This window comes from Dioscorea cayenensis, chromosome 7 (assembly GCF_009730915.1).
Source record: "Dioscorea cayenensis subsp. rotundata cultivar TDr96_F1 chromosome 7, TDr96_F1_v2_PseudoChromosome.rev07_lg8_w22 25.fasta, whole genome shotgun sequence".
Lineage (NCBI taxonomy): Eukaryota > Viridiplantae > Streptophyta > Magnoliopsida > Dioscoreales > Dioscoreaceae > Dioscorea > Dioscorea cayenensis.
Genome location: NC_052477.1, coordinates 17820930 through 17828926, shown reverse-complemented (window position 1 = coordinate 17828926; position 7997 = coordinate 17820930). Strand labels below are relative to the sequence as shown.

The following is a 7997-nucleotide window of genomic DNA, read 5'->3' as shown; positions in this document are numbered from 1 at the left end:
GATTTTTTTTTTGTTTGGGGATTCCCGGTCCCGATTAATAAATTAAATTATTATTATTTAATATGAAATTTATATTATATTATAAATTTTCCATAACTCAATGAAAATTCAACAACTCTACTTGGCGAAAAAACACCCTAAAAAAAGCAAAAAGCAAAAATCATGGTAGACAAGTCAAATAATATATAAAAAAATAAAACATTCAATAGTTCAAAGGAATCAATGAAAACACAAAAATCAACTGGAAATGCAAATCTCTTCAATGAACATTCATCATCAAATTAAAATCTAATAAATTCAAGACTTCTTATCTAAAACAGGATAAGCATTCATCTGATATATCATTGTAAACATGGCATTCATCAACCTGTAATTAAATTATGTCATCAAAAAGCAATAATCAATCAAACAGTTTTCTGCTGAATCAATATCAGTAATAAAATACATTTGTGGCTTTCCTGCCTAATCACAGCCACCAGAGTTAAAAATTTAGGATTTTTTTAATAATGGAATTCTAACCCTGATGCCGGGGTTAGAATTCTAGGTTTTTTTTAATAATAATAATTGTTATAATAATAATAATAATAATAATTTTATTTATTTAAATTAAATATTTACTATTTCAGGGCTCGGGCGGGGTGGGGAGGATAATCCCCTGTCGAGGCCCCAACCCTGACGAGGAATTTTTCTCGGGCCTAGGCCCTGCCCTGACCCCTGAAAAAATTTCCTGACCCCAGCCCTGACGGGGCGGGGAATTGGGTTCACCATCGAGGCCGGGTCCCATTGACATCCCTACCCCCGACTTCCTCACTTCCCTCCACTTCCCCGAAATGAACGCCCTTGAAGCGTCAATCAAAACCTACCCCTATCAACTTTTTTATATTTAATTATTTAAATTGTCTATGCATATGTTTAAAGTAGTTGTATAATCTTCTCTGAGAGAGATTCACAAAAATTTTAAATTTTTTGTAAAAACTTCTCCTATTGTATTTAAATCGTTGTTTGTTTAAGATGTGATATTAGTAATTAGAAATCTTGAATTCCATTTATTTGTTTGCATTACATGCATGTTTCATTATATATTTCAAAGTAATTATAACTATCAAAAAAATTATTTTTATTTTAAGAGATAAAGTATATCAACAGTTTGTGTATTGTTTGGTGTATAGTTATTAAAACCAATTTAAACATCAAAGTCTTTCAAGCTCTAGCTCTCAGGTTAAATGATTCAATTATCTAGTCATTTAGGTAAGTGCTAGGTTAATAAATTTTTTAAATATTATTTTAAAAATTATAAATTATTTCTTAGTCCACAAATTGTTAATCATGTAATGTTAATTATAAATTAACAAAAAAAATTTAACAAAGAAAAGCCTTAATGGTAGTTATTAGAAAAACTAAGCAGTATTTTTTATAATATTTTTAGTTTACAAAAATTACATCTTGTTTGTTTTTAACATAAAATATAATAATATGAAGGAATGAAAAATTTATTCAAGAAAATAAAATTCGACAAGTCATAGAAACCACAACAATTCATCGGTTTTTGGCCAGCTTTTAAGATAGGTCAAGGTTGGTTACATAGGGTTGATTACATAAGTTGTCTAATCATAGGTCTAGAGTGGTTTAGGTTCTGGGTCACCGGTCGCCCGGTCTATGTTTAATAAATATATGGAGTTATTTAATCATAGACTCTAGAATTTGTGGGTCATATACTTTCATTAATGACGAATATTTATTATTTTTTGGTTTTGTGGAAATTAAATAAGGTTATAAATGAAAAATTTAAATGTGGTAAAATAATGTAGAAAAAAATTGCCGAGAACGTAAATATGAAAAAAATCAAATGTTAGAAGTTGTTGGAGTTTCAAAAATTGAATGACTTTCCAAACATGGTGTATTAGAAAAATTTTAATGAAGAGGAACAATATAATTAATTTAGGGGTGCTTTATTGATTGCATGATTTAATGCTCAAAATAGTAATAATGGTTGTTTTAATTCTTTCAATGTGTTTAAAAAAAAAAAATCTTTCAATGTGTTGTTGAAAAGTTAGGAAATATATTATTGTGTAATTACATTTATTTTTTCTTTTTATTTCTCTTCTAAATATTATTTTTATTTTAATGTTTTTTAGGTTGTTCTTGTGTTGGGCATTATTTCATTGCAGTTTCTCTTACATATTCAATGTATGATATTATAATTTGGTTAATTATATGTCATCTATATGCAATATTGCGAGAATTCTGTCTGCATATTATTGTTTAGTTTGTAACTACTTTAATACTATTTCAAGTGTATTGGGTTTTCATTTATTATCTATTGGTCTTAGTTAATTAAGTTGTTAATTGAGAAAATTTATGGCTAATAAGAGAAAAGTTTGAAAAAAAATTGTGCTATAAGTAAAAATATATACCCAAAATTATTACAATTGTGAAAAACCAACACAAAGCAAGGGAATTTACCTAGTATATATAAAATTAATTATAAACATTTATAATATTAATAATCAACCATATATAAATAGAAGACTAAATTTTGTAATACTAAAATATTTGTTTTTAATTTAAGTACATAAGAGTGTGAGAATGTTTTTTTAATATTGTATTAGAAGGGAAATTTTTATTTAATTAATACAAGTCAAAATCAAATGTTTTTATATGTAAATTTTATTTTCTAAATCGTAATAATTTTTTATTAATACTAATAGGTTTTTAAGATTAATATAACAGGGAGTTTTACGCAACAGTATAAGCATTGCATCATTGGCCAGATGCATGACTTTATGCTAATAAATTTATGTCATATTATTGAAAAAATTTATGCCATATTCTCCGCAAGAACCATGCATGGAATGGAATTATGCTTCCATGCATTATATAGTTTTAGTTGTGTGCAACTACATATTGGGTTGTATTAAGATAATTAAAATATTATTATGGAATTTTGTAATATGCAAAAGTTGGGAAAATTAAATATCAGTATTTTTTTTTAAATGGGCAGATTTATTGAAAACTAGTTTGAAAAAGTATAATAATATGTACGGTTGAGAACCGTTGCTTAACGCAGTAGTTTTTTAATTTTACAATGTTTTCTTATTTTGATAGTAAATAGGTAGAGATACGGATTCGAAATCACTGGCATCATGATACTGTAGAGTAATATTCGCTTTGTATGCTGATTCTCTTTTATTTAACGATTAAAAGACAATTAATTAACAATCCCCACTTGATATAAACAAAGACACAGTTCCACTTGTTCCAATTCATTGCATAACCCATGTTCCACATATTTCACACATTTTCAACTCTCATTTCCACTCTCCAGCCAAGGTCAAGAATATACAACTATTCTGCAATGTGATTCTGCAACAACAGCTAGCAAATGAATAAATTATACTATCCATTTTAATATATGAATAAATAAAAATCACATGCATGAATTCATGAAGCCAATAAAATCCAGCCCAACATCCTCACAACATCATCAACTCAATGGCTTCTCAACACTACCATGAACTACTCCTCTCCACTCTACTCTTTCTCTTCATCTCCCTCTCTACTCAAAACCATGAAACCTTAGTTTTCCCTGTCAGAAAAGATCCCACCACCCTCCAATACATCACCAGCATTTACCAAAGAACACCTCTCGTCCCCGTTAAGCTCCTCGTCGATATCGGAAGCGGTTTCATGTGGGTAAACTGTGACGATCACTACATCTCATCATCTTACCGTCCAGCGCAGTGCAACTCAATAGAGTGTTCCGTCGCCGAGTCCCTTAGCTGCAACACCTGCAATGACGCTCCCGGTCCCAACTGCAATAACAACACTTGTGGTCTCTTCCCGGAGAACTCCATCATCAACCTCAGCACCACTGGCGATGTCATCGATGATGTCGCTCTCTTTAGGTCAATTGACGGGAACTTTGCCAAAGTTCCTCACTTCCTTTTCTCCTGTGGGTCAAATAACTTGCTAGAAGGTTTGGCCAGTGGTGTTCAAGGTGTTGCTGGCTTTGGCAGTACCCAGATGGCCGTCCCAGTTCAGTTGTCATCAGTTTTCAACATTCATCCACAGTTCGCACTGTGTCTTTCTTCAACTCGATCCTCAAATGGTTTCATCTTTGTTGGTAATGGAGGCAATTACAAGCTAGCCCCTGGTATTGATGTTTCCAGCTCTCTCATGAAAACACTACTTATTCCTAACCCAGTGAGCACTCGAGTCTCCTTCAAAGGTGAAAGTTCGTCTGAGTATTTCATTGGCGTTAGCTCAGTAAAGATAGACGGCAAAGCAGTGAAGATAAACACAAACTGCTGGAAATAGATCATGAAGGAGTTGGGGGAACAAAGCTAAGCACGGTGACACCATTCACTAGCATGGAGACAAGCATTTACAAGGCAGTCACCAGGGCATTCATCAAGGCAGCTGAAGCTAAGAAGATGAAGAGTGTGGCACCAGTGAAACCATTCAAGACTTGTTTTTAGCTCTGAGAGTATAAAGAGCACCAGGATTGGGCCTGACGTGCCAATTATTGACCTGGTTTTTGGGCAGTGAGGATGTTTATTGGAGGGTGTTCGGAGCTAACTCAATGGTGGAGGTGAAGGAGAAAGGAGTGGTTTGCTTGGGTTTGGTTGATGGAGGATTGAACCCTCGTACTTCGATTGTGATTGGTGGGCATCAACTGGAGAATAACTTCTTGGAGTTTGATTTGGCTACTTCGGTTCTTCGGTTTAGCTCTTCTCTGCTGTTTCGACAAACCACTTGTGCAAACTTTTATTTTGGTTCCAAGCCTTAGATTTGGAAGTATGCTGCGTGATGATGTTGTTCACGGGTGATCATTGCTTGTGTCATTATGTCAGCGGTTTATTTTGAATTTTAAATAAGGGTTCCTTGAAAGGTTTGCATTGTGTTGGTTGGGTTTACTTGTGTGATGTTTGACCATGCTTTGACTCAAGTCTCCTCAGTTTAAGGCTGTCTTAGACTAATTAATTTGCTTTAAGTCTTAAGTAGAATCTTTCTGAGTTAATCATTGACTGCATTTTGGCATGCCTTCGTAAAATTCCGGATCATGTCGGCCTGGTGGAACTTCATTTGAGCTGCAATAATTGAAGGCCAAATTCCTCTATAAAGCTCTCTTCTTCTCCTTCAAAACAACTCAACCTTTGGAGTTTTTGGTGTCAAAAGAAAGCCGAAATTCAGTTTTTCTCTTGAAGCTCTTTTTGACGGAAGAAGGAAACTCTTCACCGACAAGCTTAGAGGTAGGTCACCCTTGCTATTGTAGATCGTTGCGGGCCTTGGTGTCAAAATTACAACCATGTTGAAATGGTATTCTGGTTCTGATGTTTTGTTCTGTTTTTATTAATTACTTGCAAGCACTCCATGAATGTTGACATGTATTCTGGTTCTGAGTTCTGAAGTATAACTACTTTGCTCTCGATTTTACTCTCATGTCCATGCATGGAAATCACATCTTGGTTTATTTTATTCTCCTTGTAAGCATGCAGTCTTAGTTTAATTCATTATATTTATGTATATATAAATGTTCTTATGCATCAGGTTTTGTAATTAAGCATGCAGTCTTAGTTTAATTCTTATATTTATATATGCATGTGTCATCTGAAGCCTTGGGTTAGCCACGAGACTCATTTGAGTGGGAGTGAATCTTTTTTTTCTCTTCCTTCTCGATCCGATTCTTCTTCCTCTTATTATCATTATTTTCCCTTCTTACTTGTTGACTTGATGAACCTTGTTTTGTTAATAGGATGTGTTTAAAAACCGTGCTTAATTTGATGTTTAATTATCATGTTGCTTTTGCCTTTCAATAGAGTTGTGTGAATTGTTTGAAAGCCATATCTTTTAAAATCCCTGCATTAGTGTATTTTGTGAATATATGTATACATATAAGTATGCATAAGATCTTAAATTTTGTTCATCATTTTGGTATTTATGAAAAGTTTTTTCTGGTTTCATGTTGAAAAAGATGGTCTTAAAATGCTTGTTCTCTTTTTGTATTATTTGGTGATATTAAGTTAATGTTGTGGTTTAAGTGAGTGGATGTTTAGAAAATTATAATATTACCTTATTTTCTGATTCATCCTTTAAAAATTTTTAAATGTTTTGATATTTGTAAGTTCTGATTTTTTTTCTTTTTTAGTCTTGTGTATTAGAGTTGTTCATTGTTTAGATTAACCCTCTTCAAGCCATGGGTTTTAGTTGTAAGTTAAGGCCTAGCCCAGAGTTTGTAATCTAAGTATAGCTTTTTTTTATTATTATTATTGGGTAGATCCTCTAGCGAGCCTTAATTCATGGCATTTGGTGAACCCAACTCAATAGCTCGGAACCTGGTAGGCTCTCGCACCTGTATAATTCATGCGTATTACATCGATTTTTACTGCGGTTTTTAGTACATCTCTATCCCTGGTAAATTACCCAGCTAGGAGGAATAAGTCCTACCATGTGCACATGTTTTCTGTAGTAGCACTACCGGACATGAGTATCCTTTCTGATTGCAATCGAAGATTTGGTTGCGGTTGTTGATATTCTGTTTGTTCCTATTTCACAGTCGAAGATCTAGACTCAAGCTGTTGATTCTGTTTATTAGTAAGGTTGATATACACTTCTGCAATTATTTTATGAGGTCATGTTACTATAGTTTGTTGTATGTGTGAGAGCTTTGAATTCCATTTGTGTTCCCTCGATTACATTTTGTTAAATGTGGCATTTCGTATCTTTGTAGGGTTGCTGAAGCCCGTACATGAATTATCTCTATGTATTATTATTGGTTTGTATTTTTGTATTTTTTTTTTGTTTTATTCTTGTCTGTTGGTGATATTTACGACTAGATCCGAGATCCGAGGCCTTGCATTGAGTGTAGCCCAGTCATGTTGGATGCTGTTAGTCTGTCAATGGGCCTAACTTTGGGGTTGATGCTTGAAGAAGTATTCAATTCAATAAATGTGCAGATCTCCTTTGATAGACATTACTTTAATGATGAATGATATTTAATTTCAACCCATGCGGATCTTAATGTTCTCTCATTTTCAGCGATTCAAAAGGGATTTTCATTTATACTAGTGAAACCTTTTTTATTCAAGATGAGTTACAAGGCTAAACATTCCATATAGCTTTAGCGAATAACCTTCCTCTAGAATTCTCTTATGTTATCCACGTAATTTCTATTATATTTTTTCACCATTTATTGTTTTTTTAATTACTTTTTTTGGCATCACTATTGTGGCCAAATAAGTGTTATGATGTTATGCATTCTTATTGCAATGAGACCTATTGAGATATGTGTGCTTTTGATCGTATAGTTGTTATCACTTGTAATGTTATAAACATTATTTTTAAAAATGTGTGATGTGAAGAGGTGTGTTAATTGAATGGGGAGAACTTGCATGAAGTGCTTTGTATGCATTTCATGTTGTGCACAATTACACATTAACACATGTCCAATGTTTAGCTCCACTTCTCTTCTCCTTTTCTCCGGTTAACTCAAGCCCTCCGCTAACCTTCATTTTATTCCAAGGAAGCAAAACTATATTATATTCTTCTTCTTCTTCTCCAAAACCACTCTAACTCCAAGCTTGAGGAATGGTAAAACTCGAACCAATCTGTGGTTTCCAATCCAATTAGCCCTGAACGAGGTTTTTTTTTTCTATTAGAGAATGGGTTAGGAGACGGAGTGGGGCGGGGAATTTTTGTGAGGGGTGCAGGGCGGGCAGTTTTGGTTTTATCTTGCCCCACCCCGCCCTGCCCCACCCCGCCCTGATAAGCATTTATTTATATTTATATGCCCTTATATATATACATGTAATTTTAGGTTTTCTTAATTTGCCAATTATAATATCCACTCAATTATGATTATTGTATGTTTTGATTATACTTTTGTATTTTAATTGTTTAACTTAAAAAAATTCAATAAAATATTATAATTTTAATTTATTGATAAATATTATATATTATAGGGGATTGACAATTTTGGTTTTTTGTAATTTCTTCCC

General features: G+C 33.1%; 1 pseudogene; it reads left to right on the top strand.

Annotated features, from left to right (window-relative positions):
* Positions 1-3435: 3435 nt before the first annotated feature.
* LOC120264650 lies at positions 3436-7177 on the top strand (annotated as a pseudogene).
* Positions 7178-7997: the final 820 nt, after the last annotated feature.